Source organism: Ambystoma mexicanum, chromosome 13, assembly GCF_040938575.1.
Source record: "Ambystoma mexicanum isolate Mex_15411 chromosome 13, UKY_AmexF1_1, whole genome shotgun sequence".
NCBI classification, from domain to species: domain Eukaryota; kingdom Metazoa; phylum Chordata; class Amphibia; order Caudata; family Ambystomatidae; genus Ambystoma; species Ambystoma mexicanum.
The window spans coordinates 825,502,752-825,521,574 of NC_090938.1; positions in this window are offsets into that span (position 1 = coordinate 825,502,752).

An 18,823-nucleotide genomic window follows, 5' to 3' on the forward strand; every position below is an offset into this window, starting at 1 on the left:
CTATCTATCAATGTATCTATTGTGTTGCTAAATACATTAATGGCGCTTGGCAGTGGAGGAAGATTGTATCGAGTTTTGACTGCACCCCTACCGCCTAGTTTTTACTGATTTTATGATATTTTAATGTGAATCATTTTAAAGGTTGTTCTTATCTATTTTGAATTATGGAAAGTATTGCATGAGCTGATGGCATTGTTTGCTTGATTGACCTCTTGTTACCTCGTGGGAAACCCAGTTAGGACCAAGGGCAGCATTGTTTCTCTCTGCAGGCCATTGCTCAAGAAAATCAAGAGGAGGCACTGCAGGCGGCCACAGATTCATTGCAGGTGAGGAGAGATTCACTAGAAACATGGGGATTGTACCCACTCCCAATGTCATGACCAAATAGACAGAGCCAGCACCCCAGCTGGAGAGATGCCCCAGCATGTGGGGTTGAGGTGGCAGACCCAGAAGAGTCAAAGCATCATTATGAAAGCAAATCATAGCTCCTCGTTGCTTGTGAGACTTTCATTTGATAAGAACACAGTGTGAGCTGACGAACCTAATGACAAATGCGACAGAAACAGCATCTTGGACGGCACATCAGAAAACATGTCTAGAAATGTTGATAGGATGATAGGTGAGGCATCAGGGATGTAATACCCTTCCTCAAGGTCAGGCCTTAACCCCAGCCATAAACCTCACCCTACCTCAAATCTTAAACACAACCCTCAAACTCTTAACCCGACCCCTAACCCTAACACTAAACCTCACCCTACTTCAAACCCTAACCACAACCCTCGTACTCTTAACCCCACCCCTAACCCAAACCCTAACCCTAACCCCACCCCTAATACTAACCCTAACCCAGCCCTAACCGAAACCCTAACCCTAACCCAAACCCTGACCCTAACCCTATCGTTTAACCCTAACCCTAACCATAACCCCACCCCTAGCCCTAACCAAAACCCTAACCCGAACCCTACCCATAAACCTCACCCTACCTCATACCCTAACCACAACCCTCGTACTCTGAACCCCACCCCTAGCCCTAACCCTCACCCTACCTCAAACCCTAAACACAATCCTCATACTCTTAAACCCATCCCTAACCCTAAACCTTATCCTACCTTAAATCCTAAACACAACCCTTGTACTTTTAACCCTAACCCTAACCCTATATCTTACCCTACCTCAATCCCAAATCACAACACTTATACTCTTCACCCTCACTGCCACCCAACATCTAATATTAACTCTTACCCTTTATTAACTCGAACCCACGCTTTAACCATCATTTAGAGCCTAGCTCTAATCCCAACCTTCATTCTAACCATTACCTTAACCCCAACTATAACCCTAAACGCAACTTTAACTCTAACCCTAACGCTTATCCTAACGCTTACTATAAACTTAACTCTAACCTTAACCTAAACCCTCACACAAACCCTTAATCAATATAAGGCCGTAACCCCAACCATACACCTCAGCCTACCTAGAACCCTAACCCCAACCCTCATAATCTTAACCCCACCTCTAACACTAACCTACCTCTAAATCGAACCGTAACCCCTAATCTATCCTTAACCTTAACCCAAAACCTACCCTTAATCCTAATCCTTATCCTTACCCTTAACCCCAACCATAAACCTCAGCCTACCTCAAACTAAACCCCAACCATTGTAATCTTAACCCCACCCTAGCCTAACTCTAACCCTAACTCTTGACCTAATGTAACCTTAACCAAGAACACTGACCCAACCATTGTGCCACACTAACCCTAACGATTACCTTCACACTCCCCCCTGAAGTACCTCTAATCCTAACACCAACCTTTCCCTTAAACCTACTCTAAAACTACCTCTAATCCTAGCCTGTGTTACAACCCCAACCCTAATCTTAAACCCACCTCTAACCTTAACCTAACTCTAACCAAAACCCTAACCCATAACCTTGACCCCAAAGCTTTTAATAACACCAACCAAAACCCTTACCCCCACCCTACCTCAAATCCAAACTCCAAACATTGCCTTAACCACACTCTCAGCCTTAGCCTATGACCCTAACCTTTACCTAACCCCGACTCTAATCTTAACCATACCTAAACCATAACCAAACTCTAACACCAGCCCTAAATCTAACCCATACCTTCACCCTCACCCCCACACTACTTCTTATCTTAACTATGATGCCCACCTTAACCCTAAATCTCAGCCTTCCTCTAACCTTAAGCTTCATTATAACTCTAACCCTTATCTTAACCCAAACTATAAACCTAATCCCAATCCTAATCATAACCCTAACCATAATCCTAACACTTACCCTAAATTTAACCTTACCTCTTAACATAACTCTAACCCTTAATTAATTTCAGGCCTTATCCCCAACCATACACTTCATCCTACCTTGAACCCTAACCCCAACTCTTGTAATCGTAGCCCCACCTCTAACACTTACCTAACTCTAAACCTAATCCTTACCCTAAATTTAACTCTAAACCTAAACCTAACACTAACCCTAACCCTAACCCTTAACCCCAACCACACACCTCAGCCTACCTCAAACCCTAAAACCATCCCTTGTAATCTTAACAGCACCTCTATCACTAACCTAACTCTAACTCTAATCCTGACCCTAAATTTAACTCTAAACCTAAACCTAACCCTAACACAAACCCTCACCCTAACAATTAACCCCAACCATGCACCTCAGCCTGCCTTGAACCCTAACCCCAACCCTTGTAATCTTAACCCCACCTCTAACACTAACCTAACTCTAACCCTAACCCTTACCGTAAGATTAACTCTAAACCTAAATTTAACACTAACACTAATCCTAACCCTAACCCTTAACCCCAACAATACACCTCAGCCTACCTTGAACCCTAAACCCAGCCCTTGTAATCTTAAACTCACCTCTAACACTACCCTAACTCTAACCCTAATCCTTACCCTTAACTTAATTCTAAACCTAAACCTACCCCTAACCCATAACCCCAACCATAAACCTCAGCTGACCTCGTGCCCTGACCCCAACCCTCGTAATCTTAACCCCACCATTAACCCTAACCTTAACCCTAACCTCAAACACTAAATCTACCCTTGTGTTACACTAACCTTAACCATTACCTTCACCCTCACACCCACCCTACACCAAATTATAACTCCAACCACTGCCCTAACCCTATTCTCAATGTACCTATAACCCTAACTTTTGATCTAACCCCAACCATAATCATAACCCACCTCTAACCCTAAAAAAACTCTAAACCTAACTTCCAACCCCAACCCCTGTACCAGTACTAACAGTAATCCTTACCTTGACCCTCACCCCCACCCTACCTCTAATCCGAACACCAACCCTTGCCTAAACCCTACTCTCAGCCTACCTATAACCCGATCTTTGTTCTAACCCCAACCCTAATCTTAACCATACCTATAACCCTAACCTAACTCTAACAACCATAAACCTAATCCTTACCTTCATCTTCACCCCACCCTACCTTTAATCTTAAACCTAACGTTCAGCCGACCTCTAACTCCAACCTTAATTCTAACAGTAACCCTAATCTTTTTTGTTTTTTTTGTTTTAAAGTTTCAATTCTTTTTTATTATATGTAGATAATATGCAAGAAAATCAAAAGTCATTAATAATAAACAAAGAGCAACTGTCCATCTTATACATAAAGAATTCATACAGTGTTAGGAAAATGAACAGGACTTATGTTTGTGCCAAGCATGTATCAATGAAAGAATCTAATTAAACTTCGGAAAAAAGTTTGAGAGGGGATGACAAAACGCTAACATACAGAACATGTAACCAACATGACATAACAGGACTTAACGCAGACATAGGATAAGGAGGGGAAGGGGTAGAGGGATACATATTAAAATAAACAATGTTATTCTTCATATGACAAAAAGTTAAGAAAAGGTTGCCATTTTAAAGTATGTTTGCGAAGTAGAGCTGGAGAAGAAGCGATGCAGTTTTCCAACCTATGAATATTGCATATATTATCCCACCAATGTTTGTAGTGAATACAGTGCACATTTTTCCAGTTGGTGGTTGTGGTGTGGATTGCTAACATGATACATAAATCAAAGAGTAATTTAGTATGAATATTAGTAGTTGCTGAATGTAAAGGGGAGCTTCCGAAAACAAGAAAATCAAAGCAAAAATCTTGTTGGGTGTTAAAGATAAGCTTGATTTTTTGCCAAACAGAAATCCAGAGGGGCTTAACAAGCATACATTCTGTAAATATATGCATAAACGAGCCTGGGGCTTGCAAACAATTCCAACAGAGATCATTAGGTAAAAGGTCACATTTGAACAAGGATATAGGGGTCACAAAGGCTCCATGGTGGGAAAAAAACAGGGTTTGGATTAGGCTGGCTGAGGAAATAATTTTCGAGATGCATTTCCATTGTGGAGGCCAGTCATATTGAAAGTTTGGTAGCGAGCAATCATCTTTCCAGTCATTGTGTAGAACACCAGTTGCTATATTCGACCTCAGGGATTTGTAGAAAAAGGATACAGAATTGTCAGTTTTCAATATGTGAAATATTCTTAGTGACTCCGGATTACTGGCATTGCGGATAAGAAGTTCATAGTTTTCAAACATAGCATCAATAATAATGAGAAATGGTTTCATAGCAGAGGCAGGTAACCCGTATTTAATAGCGAAATCTCTAAAGGCAATGGGAAAATTTTGTGAGAAAAATTGGTTACAGTACTTAATATTTCTAGACAGCCATGGCTTCCTCAAAAATGATTTACCTTTGACCTTAATGAGGGGGCTATGCCAAATGAGGGGAGAGGTAAAAGTAGAAATTTTGGCTAGGGATGGTAACATATATAGTTTGAGATAATAGGCAGATTGACGGATGCAAGAGAGTTTTGTGAGTTCATTCTTGTTTTTAATAAGATAAATATCTGATAGGGGTTCTGGGGAAGCCATAGCTCTCTCTAGAAGTACCCAATTGGGTGGGAATTCTGGTTCATCTTGAACAAACCACCACTGTACTTGTTTAATAACAAAGGCTATATGACATTTCCTGAAGTCTGGAAAATTGACACAGCCCATGGAGTGAGGTTTCTTTAATTAAGTGAAATTCTGCGCATTCCCTTCCCCCATAAAAATCCAATTAGGCAAGAGTCTAGGGATTTGAAAAAGGAAAGGGGAAGTGGGATGGGTAGCATATATTGAAGATATAGAATGATGGGGGAGATCCTCATCTTAATGGATTCCAACCTGCTCCACCAAGAGAGATATAGCGGTGACCATGAAGATACAAGTTCCCTGACTCTGGTTAGTGTGATATCAATATTTTTCCTTCGTATATCACAAGCAGAAGTGGAGATATTAATGCCAAGATACTTGATGCCTTGAGGTAACCCTTTCATTCCTAATGACAGCATATTATGATGTGTGCAATGTATGTTAAGTGGGAGGACCACTGATTTATCAATATTAAGTTTATAAGCAGAGGCTTTAGCAAAGTTGGAGATAACCTGTAAAAGATGAGGGCTGATTTGTTCTGGAATTTTCAGAAAAAGGACATTGTCAGCATAAGCTGCTGTTTTAATATGCAGATGGTCATATCGAACTCCTAATATGTTATTGTTCTGTCTTATAGTTTCTAGAAAAGGTTTGAGGGCAAGGATAAAGAGAATTCGGGAAAGAGGGCAGCCTTGGCGCATTCCTCTAAACAGAGGGAAAAAAGAAAATAGTTGAGCATTGACAAAGATTGCAGATTTAGGCATTGAGTAGAGTATATTAATCATGGATAAAAAAAGGGGCCAAAACCATGCCATTTAAGAGATTTAAATAAAAAATCCCACTCAACTCTGTTAAAAGCCTTTTCGGCGTCTAGGGTAATTGCAGCATGGTGATCTTTGGATTGATGTATGAAGTCTATGATGTCTAGAAATAGTCTAATGTTGGAGGAGGAGATTCCACTCTTAACATAACCAGCCTGATCTTGCTTGAGCAGGTTTGGGAGAAAGGGGAGAAGTCTGTTAGCTAGAATTTTCACATACATTTTACAGTCAGGGTTTATCAGGGAAATAAAGCAGTAACTTTGAGGAAGTTCAGGGTCTTTATTGGGTTTTGGAAAGACAATAATCATAGCTTCAAGAAAAGAACCTTGCGCTTTCTCTTCTGATGTAAAGTGAGAGTAGAGATCACTAAGTTTGGAAACTAAAAGATTAGAAAAATGGGAGTAGAATCAGTAGGAAAGCCATCAGGGCCGGGAGCTTTACCTTTCTTGAAAAAATTTAATTGCTTGAAAAATCTCAGCTGGGGTAATAGGAGCATTTTGGGATTCAAGATCTATCACTGGTAAGAGTTCCTGGGTAGATTATGCAGAAAATCTTCAACGGAGGGATTATTAGGAGGAACCCCAGAAGTATATAACTTAGAGTAGAAATCTGAAAAGATTTGTAGAATATCTGAATCTGAATGCTTTCTACTTCCTAGATTGTCTTGTAAGGTTACTACTCTAGATTTTTCTTTTTTGAATTTGACGTAGGAGGCTAAAGATGTGCCTGCCTTATTGGAAAGTTGATACATTTTTTATTTATATCCGAGCATATTTGCACAGGAGTATTGGTTACAATTTTATTATATTGGAATCTTAACTTTAAAACTTCTTTCAGAATTGAGGGGGAACCGGTATTAGCAAAACGGATCTCCAGAGGCTTCAGTTGTTTGAGAATAGATTCATATTCTGCTTAAGTCTTTTCTTTTTATTGGCCACAAAAGATATAATAAGGCCTCTAAGAACAGCTTTATAGCAGTTCCAGTTGATTGAAGTAGAATTATCTTGGTTAAAATTTGTGACAAAGTAATTGTTATGTTGCTGGGTAATATAGGGTGCAAACAAGACATCATTCAATAGGCTAGTATTAAACCGCCATCTATTAGAGGGAGTAGGAATATTCTATAGAGCAGATGAGTAGTTTAAGGAGGACCCATCTTCCTTTGTCATCAGATTCATGAGATAGTATGTTACATTTAAGAGATGTATTGATTAAGGTAATGACACCATTTCTTTTTCCATCTGCAGCGCTAGATAACCCCCGACCAACCCAATGCCGTTTAAGTTTAGCTGCTTCCTCATTAGAAAGATGCGACTCTTGGATGCAGGCAATTGAAGGCTTCAATCTATTTAGATGTGATAGTACTTTTTGTCTTTTGATTTGTTTGTGTAGTCCTTTAATATTCTAAGAAACTATGTTGAGCGACATGGAAATGCAATAATGAATTTGTAAACCATATGATATACATACATAAAGAATGCAAAGAAATGTTTATAAACATGTTTGTACTCATAGGTTAGAATGATATGGCAATTAAGTGTGGGCAAATAACACATGTCTAGAAAAGTAGGTGAGAATACAAAGGGAAAGAGACATAGGGAAGGGGACACAAGAGAGTGGTATTACATGGACTTAGATAACATTGAGTCCTCAGAAGTGATTATAAACACGTAGGCGGCTAAAAAAAAAGAAGCCACACCAGTCCGTGTTAATGCACGAGAAAAAAAAAATATGATGGGGGCGGAGCTGATAAGAGAGCCAGGCCCTCCCAAACCCCACTCTGGTGGAGAAGCAGAACAAAAATAAAAATGCATATTAGCATCATTCAAGTACAAGTAGATGACGTCTCCATGTCAATCCTTCTCTAAGATTGGATATATCTGCGGAGGTCTGCTGGATTCTTAAAACAATGAGGATGGTCCATTAAGAGTGACTTTAAGGGTGGCCAGATGCACAATACCATATCTCGCATTTAGTTGCTTAAGTGCTGGTCTAAAGGTAAGAAGTGCTTTTCTTTTTGCTGCCGTTGCTTTGGCTACATCTTGTGTTATGAAAATTATTTTTCCTTCCCATGTTAGATTTCCATTTTGTCTAACTTTTTCCATAATAAGTGTAACATGCGTAAAGTCAAGAAGAGCTAGTATAATGGTTCTAGGTGGGTTGTTAGAATTTTGTAAGGGTCTTAAAGGGCCAATTCGATCTGCTCTTTGGATATTAAGTTGAGTTGAGGCCGAGAGGTTAAGAACTTTAGGTAAGAACATATAAAGGAAGGTAGTAGGATTGTCTTTTCCAATTCCTTCGGGAAGGCTAATAATGCGAATATTATTTCTCCGATTACAATTTTTGAGATTTTCAGCCTGTTGTTGGAGGGAAAATACAGTAGCTTCCAATGAGTTGACCTTGTTAGAGATATCCTCTGCATTCCCGACCCGCCTTTCAACTGCATTCATCCTGGCCTCAAAGACAGACCACTTATTATCCAATTGCTGTAGTTTGGCATTGGTTTCCTCCATAAAGGGTTTCAGAGCTCTAATTTCTGATAAAATCATTTGCATAGCCGGGTCAGCAAGATTATCTGTTGGAGGAGGAGATTGACTTTTTTGCCCCTTGAGCGCTGCAGATAGTGGGGAAGGACCATCTTTGGATTGTTGTTTCTTTGTAGACATAATGTGGTGAATTAGAGTATTCTTTCTCTTTTGTTTTCCCTCTTCACTTCTTTCTCATATTCTCGTCCAAAATTATTTAGACATCATTCCCTTGCTTTCTCCTTCCTTTCTGTTAGTTTTATTTCTTTCACCTATGTCTTTGTTATCTGCAGTCTCTTTTTTTTCTTTAATCTCTCTTCACTGCAATTTCTATGCCTTGTTTTTCTATAAAAACATTTTTATTTAATCTTTCCTTTTATCTTCCTTCCTTCTCCTCTTCTTCTCTTCCTTTCTTTATGTTAATCTTTCTTTTCTTTAATTGTCTGTAGCTCTTCTTTCCCTTTTAGCTCATATTTTCTTTCCTTCCTTTCTCTTCTTCTCCCTTTTGTTTCTAATTCTCCTTTCCTTGCTCTTTCTTCCTTATCCTCATCTTTCCCCTTTCTCTCTCTTTATTATTTAATTTCTGTCCTCCTTTCTCTTCTTGTATTTTACTCTCCTCTCTTTCCTCCTTTGTTTGCCCTCTTCTTCCTTATTTATCCCCTTTACGTGTTGTGTTGTGGACGAAGAGGGTTCCTGCTGCCACGAGCGGGCTGCGCCTGTCGTCGTTGCCGCCCAGCTGACAGGATCTGTCAGCCACGCCGCACACGGGATGATACGGCTTGCAGGGCCCAGCCTCCCAGAAGAAGACCTCGATGACAAGGACCAGCCTGACATCGACGAAGCAGCATCCAGGAGGCCAGAAGACAAGGTAAGTGGATTTATTTAAAATTATTAATATAAAGTTAGAGGTCCACTGGAGCGGAGCCCACGCACTAGGCTACCATCTCCTACGGTGCCAAGCCACACCCCTAGTAACCCTTATCTTAACCCTAACTATAACCTTAAACCCAACCCTAACCATAAACCTTACCCTAACCTTAACCTTGAATCTAAACCAAAACCTCACCTTAAAACCCAAACCTTAATCAATATCAGGCCTTAACCCTAAACATACACCTCAGCCTACCTCAAACCCTAACCCCAACCTTCATAATCTTAACCCCACCTTTAATACCAACCTAATCCTAAAACTAACCCTAAATCTAACCCTAACCCTAACCATAACCTTGAACCTTAATCCCAGCCCTCATACCACACTTAACGTAACCCTTACATTCACCCTCACCCCCACCCTATGTCAAATCTTAACTCCAACCCTTGCCTTAACCCTACTCTCAGCCTACTTCTAACCCTTATCTTTGTTCTAACCCCAACCCTAATTTTAACCCCATCTCTATCTCTAACCTTACTTTAACTGTAATCCTAACCTCTTACACTAACAACAACCCTTGTACCAACACTAACCCTAACCTTCACCCTCACCCCCACCCTACCTCTTATCCTAAATCTAACCCTCATCTTAACCCTAAATTTCAGCCAACCTCCAAATCTAACCTTCGTTCTAACCCTAACCCTAATCTTAACTTCAGCTATAACCCTAAACCCAACCCTAACCCTATCCCTAAACCAATCAATAAACAGCTGCAATTCATGAGTTGTAAAACAAGAGTCAACAAACAATATGTGGCAATCCTAACATTTGGCACATTTTTGGACATCATTTCATTACTTTTATGTGCAAACACAATACAATACGTAGCACAAAAATACCATAACATAGTCCAATATCATATCATACCACAACACAACATGACATATCTTAAAAAAACATGGAATGGTATATTATAGGACACCAAATGGATGAAACAATACACCACAGCAGGACATGCCATAACATTATATGACATAACATGACTTAAAACAACATAGCAGTTCCACTCCCCAGAGTCCAAAGTAACTCCTCTTGTGATTGACTGAGAAGTGTGTCCGCTGCCAGCAGACTGCTCGGAGGAGTTATAAAAGGGTGAAATAAGATAGCCAACGAGCCCACAGATCCCCACCTGACCCTTCAACCATTCCAAAATCAATCAGCACCAGAGTTCTTATGCTCCCTTTAATTGCACCCAGATGTCGTTGTTGCACTAGGGACCATTGATCCAGTTGTGTGGGCGCCATTCCTTCACCACATTCCTGTATGTACCCACTGACACCACAGAACTCACCTACTGCATTCACCCCAGACTCTAGTAGGAACTGAGCCATAATGTGGTGCTTGTCCATTATTCCCAAAGAACCGCTTCCCTCCACCCACTGACACATCCTGGCAAGTGCTGCAGCAGAAGAGGAATGCCATTCAGTAGGATCTTGTGAACTATGGGATAGACAGGCAATGTCAAATGAGAAATTATATCGTGCCTCCTATCGCAATAAATATATGTATATTGGCCTATGCCAAACTGCTCACAAGTCGCCTGCGAAGGAATCCATGTTGCAAGGTCCTGACCTTAGAATCAATGTAAGCCGCCATTTTAGATCAATCCGCCATTTTAGGTTCACTTTGTAAAGTCGCCCTGTGAGTTAAAATGGTGGACGATGTCATTCCAAAATACAACATGGCCGTCTTGATCTCTGTATTTAGCTAATATGTAACTTTCCTCCAGGCCACGTGTTGAGGTCGTGAACTGAGACCTTGTCCTTCATTGACCTGTGTGTAAAGGATTACTCGTGCAATGAAACGAATCCACGAGCATACGATAAGAACAATGTATCCAAATACTGAACGTAGAACACTTGTTTAACTACATTGGGCCTCATTACGACCCAGGCGGTAAGTTACCGCCTGGGTCGTACCCTTACCACCATGGTGTAAACTACGTTTACACCATGGTGGATGGCGGATTTACCGCCCCATTCCAAGGTGAGTGGGGCGGTAAATCCCCATTTCCCATTTTACCCTTCCCCATTCCCATTTTTGCCCCATAGGGCATAATGGGAATGGGGAAAGGCGCTAATTACGCCACCGTAAATTACGGTGGCGTAATTAGCACCAAGGTCCCTTTGTGGCATGGGTTTTAACGCCTGCAAAAAGCAGGCGTTAAAATCACCATCCCGCAAAGGGACCTTTCAATCAGGCGTTAAGGGTCGGTGCCGTTTACGGCGCCGTAAACCCCTTAATGCCTGGGTCCTAATGAGGGCCATTGTATTAATGTTTATGAAGACTAACATGGAAAATCCCAGATTACACAGTTGCTGTATGGGCTTGTTGATACACATATTAAAAACAAACTAGTTATATACGGATGTGAGAGATTTGGCATGAACCCTAGATCGGTGATGTATTAGTGGAATATTAACCCGAAGTGGGGCTGGACATCGTGCTCACAAAAAGTATAAAAAACCAATGCATTCTAATGTACAGCGTCTCTCACTGAAGACATTGAACCACGCTGGAGTTTGTTGTGTTGCAGTGAGGGCCGATGGCTATCTGATTTTTGCTCTGTTCTTAGTAACAGGATTCAGTATAAAATAAAGTACTTTGCATGTTCCTTTGTAACCCGTGTTCGGTGTATTTACTTTTGGGGTACTCATCCTCGATATTTTGATTATGTTTTCACAGTTGGCGCCTGAATAGGGACCCTCAAGATTGATGCCGGATTGTTGAAGGTTGACTCAGGCTATCGGACCGGGATCGGATGGTGTGACAGAAGGGGGCCACCTGAACGAGACGCGACACCTCAGCAGCGCTGCACGACCTGATCCCTGGAAGATTAGTGTGTGGTCCGAGACGGCATCTCGACGAGGGTCCACTTATCGAGGCGGGCAGATTTGCCAAAATCACCATACACGAGGTAAGATTAGTTGGGTAAGATTCTTTGAAATCCGATCGGACCTCCTTAGGTTTGTTCAGGTGAGTCTTGACCCGACTATTAATTCAACCCTGATAGTTTGAATTTGGCGCATTGTATCTGCAGACACAATTATTGACCAGGTAACACCAATAATTTGATATGCCTGGGAAATTGTCTACCTTCTTCAGGGCGTTGTTCCGCAGCGATAGACAATCTTTGCAATTTAGCCGTCCCGCACCACAGGAGGGGTCACCGGCATGTACTATGTACTGTAAGCATGGCATTAGAAGTATAGTATTTAATGACATCTGGCACAGACAAACCAGGCATGCCTCCGAACTTCAGTGGCCAATCAATGGTAGTTTTGAAATCCCTCGTATTGAGTATTTAGAGTCAATACTATTAAAGAAAAAGGCTACACCTGCAACATTTGATGTTTTGCAGAATTGGAAAAAAAGAAGCGTTGCAGCAACTTAAAAGCAGAGAAAAACATGCGCGCCGTCATAAGACGAATGATGAAAAAGCATTATTGTATGATCAAGATAAACATTCTGAATCAACTAGGAATATGAGTAGGGCTTTCTCACTTGGAATTCAGAAAATGTATCCTTCCAAAGACATCCATGCTTCCGATGAATTTATAGACAAATTGTTAAATGAACGAAGGCCTGGTGCCTCTGATCTACCTCCGTATGTTCCTCTTCCTGCTGCTTTGCCTCTTCCTCCTGTTATTCCTGCAACACCTGCTGTTGTTCCCATTGTTCCTGCTCCTCCTAATGTTCCCCTTCCTCCGGCTCCTCCACCTCTTCTTATCGCACCAGTTGCAGTACCTCCAGTGAATTTGCCTACTCCCTCTCTTCCAAGTGGTCCTGAGCCGCTTGTTGTCAATCGAGGTGCAGGGTCGAAGATTGTCACTCGCAATACTGTACCACCAGAGAAGAAACGTGATGATTTGATTGCTTGGGCTAAGCATTGTATGGAGAGGGATGATCAAGCTAATGTTTCTGCCACACTTTGTAATATTGTTATTGTTATTGTTATTTTGCATTTGTATAGCGCCTTATATACCATTGGTATGGTCTGAAGGCGCTGGTAGGTTGAACGCCCTTGGGAACCGAAGTTCGGGTCAGTGGAGAGATTAGAGAGAGTCCAAAGGTGCGTGTGCGCACCAGTTATGTGTGCAGCTGGTGTGGAATTCCTGTGGTAGCTGCTTCTTAGCGGTAGGTGTGGTGGTTGAGGGATCAGGAGTATGTGTTCGGTCTGGCCGGAATTATCCAGACCGAGTGTGGCAGCGTTAGGCCTGAGGAGAACGCCTGGCTGGGGGTGTGAAACCAGCAATGTTTACTTAGAGTGATGGGGGGAGAGCGGCAGATGTTGATATGAAAACAGTTATACCGAATGGTGTCATAGTATCTCTGTGTTCTAGTTGAATGGTGGTGTAAGGAGAGAGTAAGCGTGGGGTGTGATATGAAGTATGTTCTTTCAAAGGTTCCTTGCATTCCATAGCAAAATAAGCAGGTCACGCAATTCTGAGATGTCTCTCATCTGCTCTATGCACTATTCATCCACTCAGCGTACTCGTCCATACAGCAAACTCATCCGATCTATATATCCATCCAGCCCATACACTCATTTGTTCCATGCGCTCATCCGCTCCACAGACTCATCTGCCACTCATCAGCTACGCACTCAACCGCTCCACAGGCTCGACAGGCTGATCTGCCACTCGTCAGCTCCGCAATCATCCGCTCCCCACACTCGTCCGCGTACGCTCGTCCGCTCTATGTACTCGTCCGTTTCGTGTGCACTCGTTCGCTCACACACTCGTTCGCTCTTCTCCCACTCGTTCGCTCTCCACACACTTGTTCGCTCTCCACACACTTGTTCGCTCTCCACTCACCCGTTCGCTCTCTACACACCCGTTCGCTCTCCACACAACCTTTCGCTCTCCACACACCCGTTCGGTCTCCACACACCCGTTCGGCCTCCAAACACCCGTTCGCTCTCCACACACTCGTTCGCTCTCCACACACTCGTTCGCTCTCCACACATTCGTTCGCTCTCCAAACTCAGCCGCTCTCCACGCTCAGCCACTTTCCACACTCAGCCGCTCTCCACACTCAGCCGCTCTCCACACTCAGCCGCTCTCCACATTCAGCCGCTCTCCACATTCAGCCGCTCTCCATACTCAGCCGCTCTCCACACTCAGCCGCTGACCATACTCAGCCGCTCTCCACACTCAGCCGCTCCCCACACTCAGCCGCTCCCCACACTCAGTCGCTCCCCACTCTCCTCCGCTCTCCAAACTCCTCCGCGCGCCACGCTCCTCCGCTCTCCATGATCCTCTGATCTGCACGCTCTCCCGCTCTCCACGCTCCTCCCCTCTCTACACTCAACCATTCTCTACACTCATGTGCTCTCCACATTCATCCGTCTTCTACGTTTAATTGCTCTTCATATTCGTACGCTCTTTACACTCAACCGACCTCCACACCCATCCGCCCTCCACACTCAACCGCCAGCAGCGTTCATCCTCCACGCTCACCCCCAGTCGTCTATACTCAATCGGTCTCCCCCCTCCGCCCTCTCGCCCTCCACAATCTTCCGCCCTCCTCATTCATCCGCTCTTGACAATCATCCGCTCTTGACACTCATCCGCTCTCGACACTCATCCGCTCTCGACATTCATCCGCTCTTCATACTCATACGCTCTACACTCATCCGCTCTCTACATTCATCCGCTGTCTACACTCATCCGCTCTCCAGACTCATCCGCTCTCCACTCATCCACTCTCAACATTCATCCTCTCTCCACATTCATCTGCTCTCCACACTCAGTCGCTCTCACATTTCTCTGCTCTCCACGCGCCTCTGCTCTCCACGTTTCTCCGCTCTCAGCGCTCTTCCGCTCTGTATGCTCCTCCGCTCTGGACGCTCTTCCACTCTCCATGTTCCTCCGCTCTTTACACACAGCCGCTCTCCATACTCAACCGCTCTCCACACTCAACCGTCCTCCAGACTCATCCGCCAAAAAGCATTCATCCTCCACACTTATCTACACTCATCAATACTCATCCACACTCATCCTTACTCATTCGCTCTTCCCACTCATCCGGTCATGGTCTCCACACTCATCCGCTCTCCACATTCATCCGCTCTCCACGCTCATCCGCTTTTCACGCTCATCCGCACTCCACACTCTCTACATTCCTATTATCTAGTGATTTATTCCTATTATCCACTTCACTGTTTAGATCTACATTACTCGTTTTAGTTCTGTTTGTCATTGTAGGTTACAATCTGGTTAGTTTAGTTGTAAATTTATTTATTTATACTTTTTTTAAATGTATTTATTTATTTATTTATTTATTTTTCTTTAGGTGGTTTGCTGGGTCGGTGTTATTGTGATGATGCTAGTTTGGAACCGGTTGGTTTTAGGGAAAGAGCCAGGTTTTCAGTAGTTTGCGGAAGCCCGTTAAGTCCTCAGTTAGGCAGATGTGGGGTGGGAGCGTGTTCCACAGGGTTGGGGCAAGGGCTGAGAATGCTGCTCCGCCTAACCTGACTGAGTTTGTCTTAGGGATTACTAGGAGGCTGGCTGAGCTTGATCTAAGGGTGCGAGTGGGGTGATAAGGTATTAGCTTTTCTTGAAGATATTGCGGTCCAGTTTTATGTAGTGCTCGATGGGTGAGGCATAAGGTTTTGAAAGCCACCCTACGGGCTACTGGAAGCCAGTGCAGTGTCTTGAGGGCTGTGGATACGTGGTCTCTTGGACCGAGCGCAAGTAGCACATTGGCCGCCGTGTTTTGTGCTCTTTGTAGTTTATTCAGTTGGTAGGCATGAATTCCGAGGTATAGGGGGTTAACGTAGTCCAGTCGTGATATGACGATTGATTGGACCGCGGAGACTCTGTTGGGAAATGAGAGATATGGAAAGATGCGCCTAAGCTTTTTGAGGTGGTAGTGGCAGGACTTTGAGACGTTGTTGACTTGGCGCGAGAGTGTTAGGTCAGAGTCTAGGGTGCATCCAAGATTTTTCACTGTGTTGGAGGGTGTTGGACAGTTGCCCATGGCGGGTGGCCAGGGTAGTGGGTGTGGAAGAAGATCTGAGTTGCCGCAAACCATGATTTCTGTTTTGGAGGGGTTTAACAAGAGGTGGCTTTGGGTCATCCAGCGTTCTATGTTAAGGAGGCAGGATGCTAGGTCAGGTCGGGAGTTGGGTTTCGTGTTCAAGAATTTTAGAATTAGTTGAGTGTCGTTGGCATAATTGTAACACAGGATGTTGTGTGCACGAATTATTGGTGGGAGGGTGATCAGGTAGAGATTGAACAGGAGGGCGGATAGACAAGCACCTTGTGGGACTCCTGTGTCGACTGGTCGGGCTTGGGAGGAAAAGTTGGAGAGTTATTTGGTGCCTGTCTTTGAGGAATGAAGCTATTGATTTAAGGGCGGTTCCACGTATTCCTAGGGAGTGGAGGCGGTCAAGGAGTATTGAGTGATTGATCATGTCAAAGGCGGCCGACAGGTCGAGAAGGATTAGTGTGGCGCATCCCGCGGAGTTAGCAGTCATTTTAAGGTCATCCCAGATCGAGGTTAGGGTGGTTTCAGTTCCATGACGAGTTCTGAATCCTGATTGGGCAGGGTCTAGGAGATTGTTGGCTTCAACAAAGGCATTTAGTTGGGAGTAGGCGGTTCGGTCAATGAGTTTGGCAAGGAACCTGGTGTTTGAGATGGGGCGGTAGTTTTTGGGCTCGAGAGGGTCGAGCGAAGGTTTTTTAATTAGAGGTTTGACGTGCACCAATTTGAATGCGTCTGGAAAGATACCGGAAGAAAGGGAGGAATTTATGATAGATCTTGCGTGTTCTCCTGTGCAGGTGGAGGCAAAGATTTCTTGAAGGGTTGTGGCAGGGCAAGGGTCCAATGGTGATCCCGATGGTTTGTGGGCAGATAGGAGTTTGAGAAATTGTTCTGGTGATATTGGACTGAAGGATTCAAATGTTGGTTGCGTAGAGGTCGCTGCTGATGGGCTGGCCGGTACGGGCTGAGGATTGCCTGGTGGCTGAAGGAGAGCCAGATTGGTGGTTAGAGTTTTTGTCCTTTCAATAGCCATGGAGTAAAAGTGGAGGGAGAGTGAGTCACACAGTGATTGCGGCGCGGTCGGGATGGTTGTGTTACAAGCCGGATTGGTGAATTCGGAGATAATTTTGTGAAGTTCTTTGCCTGGGTTTTTGAAGTTTAGGATTCGGGAGTTGTAGTGGGCTTTTTTTGCTTTCCGGAATTCGGCTTTGTACCGATACAGGTGTCGGGCCAAGGTGGTCCTGCTCTCATGGGTTTTCACTTTATTCCATTTGCGTTCTAGGTATTTGTATTGTCGTTTAGTGGTCTTCAACTCGGGAGTGAACCATCTGGGGAAAAGGCCACGGCGGGTTGATGGTTTGCACGAGGGGGTGAGCCGCATCAGAGATGTGTTGAGCCATGAATCAAAGGCCTCAGGGGTTAGTTGGTGGTTGAGACGGCAGGTAGGTGGTGGAGACTGGAGGAGTGCCTCAGCTAGGTCCGGGTGATTATTAGTTTCTTCCAGCATTTGCGTATGTTCGGAGGTTCAGATACGAGTACGGGAAGGGGGTCGGGTGAGTGGATGGTGAACGAGAGAATGAAGTGATCGGACCAGTGACAGGGGTGGGCGGCATTAGATGAATCAGGGTGTTGGAGCTAAAGATGGCATCAAGAGTGTGTCCTTTGTAGTGAGTCGGGCCGTTTATGTGGGGTTGGAGGTTAATTGCATCTAAACCGTCAACCAGGGCGTGTGTCATAGGGTTGGTGGGGATGTCGAGCCATATGTTGAAGTCTCCAAGAAGGGTGAGGTTGAGATGGTTTAGTTGGAGGGTGGCAATAGAGTCGCAAAGGTTGTTTGCAAAGTGTCTATCGTAGCCAGGGGGCCTGTAGATTATTAGGAAGCTGTGTGAGAGCGACGGGGAGAGGGAGAGATTTGCAGGATGGAATGGAGGGTTGGTTGTCGATGATTGAGGCGCGGAAGAGAAATCTGAAGACGAGTGCTACCCCTCCTCCCCTGGACGGACGGTTCAGTGGGATGAGGGAGTAGTCAGGGGGAAAGGCTTCATTAGCGATTGGGCCGAATTCAGAGAACCAGGTTTCAGTGATGAAAACTAGGTCTGGTTTGGTAGAGGCGAGGAGGTCAAAGATGCAATATCCGTTTTTTGCTACAGATCGGGCGTTAAATGGGATGCAGTTCACATCGGCAGCCAAGGATGGTCTCGGTGCTGGAGCGGGATGGGGCGGTGGTGGAGAGAGTGGAGGGAGGGGGTAGGGTGGGTGATGATAGAAGGGAATAGGGGGCGAGCAGAGAGATTGGCAGGCTTCGGGTGGGGTTGGGAGGCTGCGTGTGATAGGATGATCGATTTTGGGTTGGGGGATTTGAAGGTGGGGTGTTGGCGGTTAGGAGTTTCAGTTGCAGTTGATGAGAAATCGAGGGAGAGGGGTTTCAGGCAGGGAGAAACCACGGGGGAAGGAGGGGATTGCGTGATAGAGGTGATGGGTCGAGACAGGGGAGGCGAGGAGTGCTGAGAGATTGAGGGGGACCAGGAACGTTTCCTCTTTACTTTCTTTGCTGCGACTGGTGTGTGAGAGAGAGTAG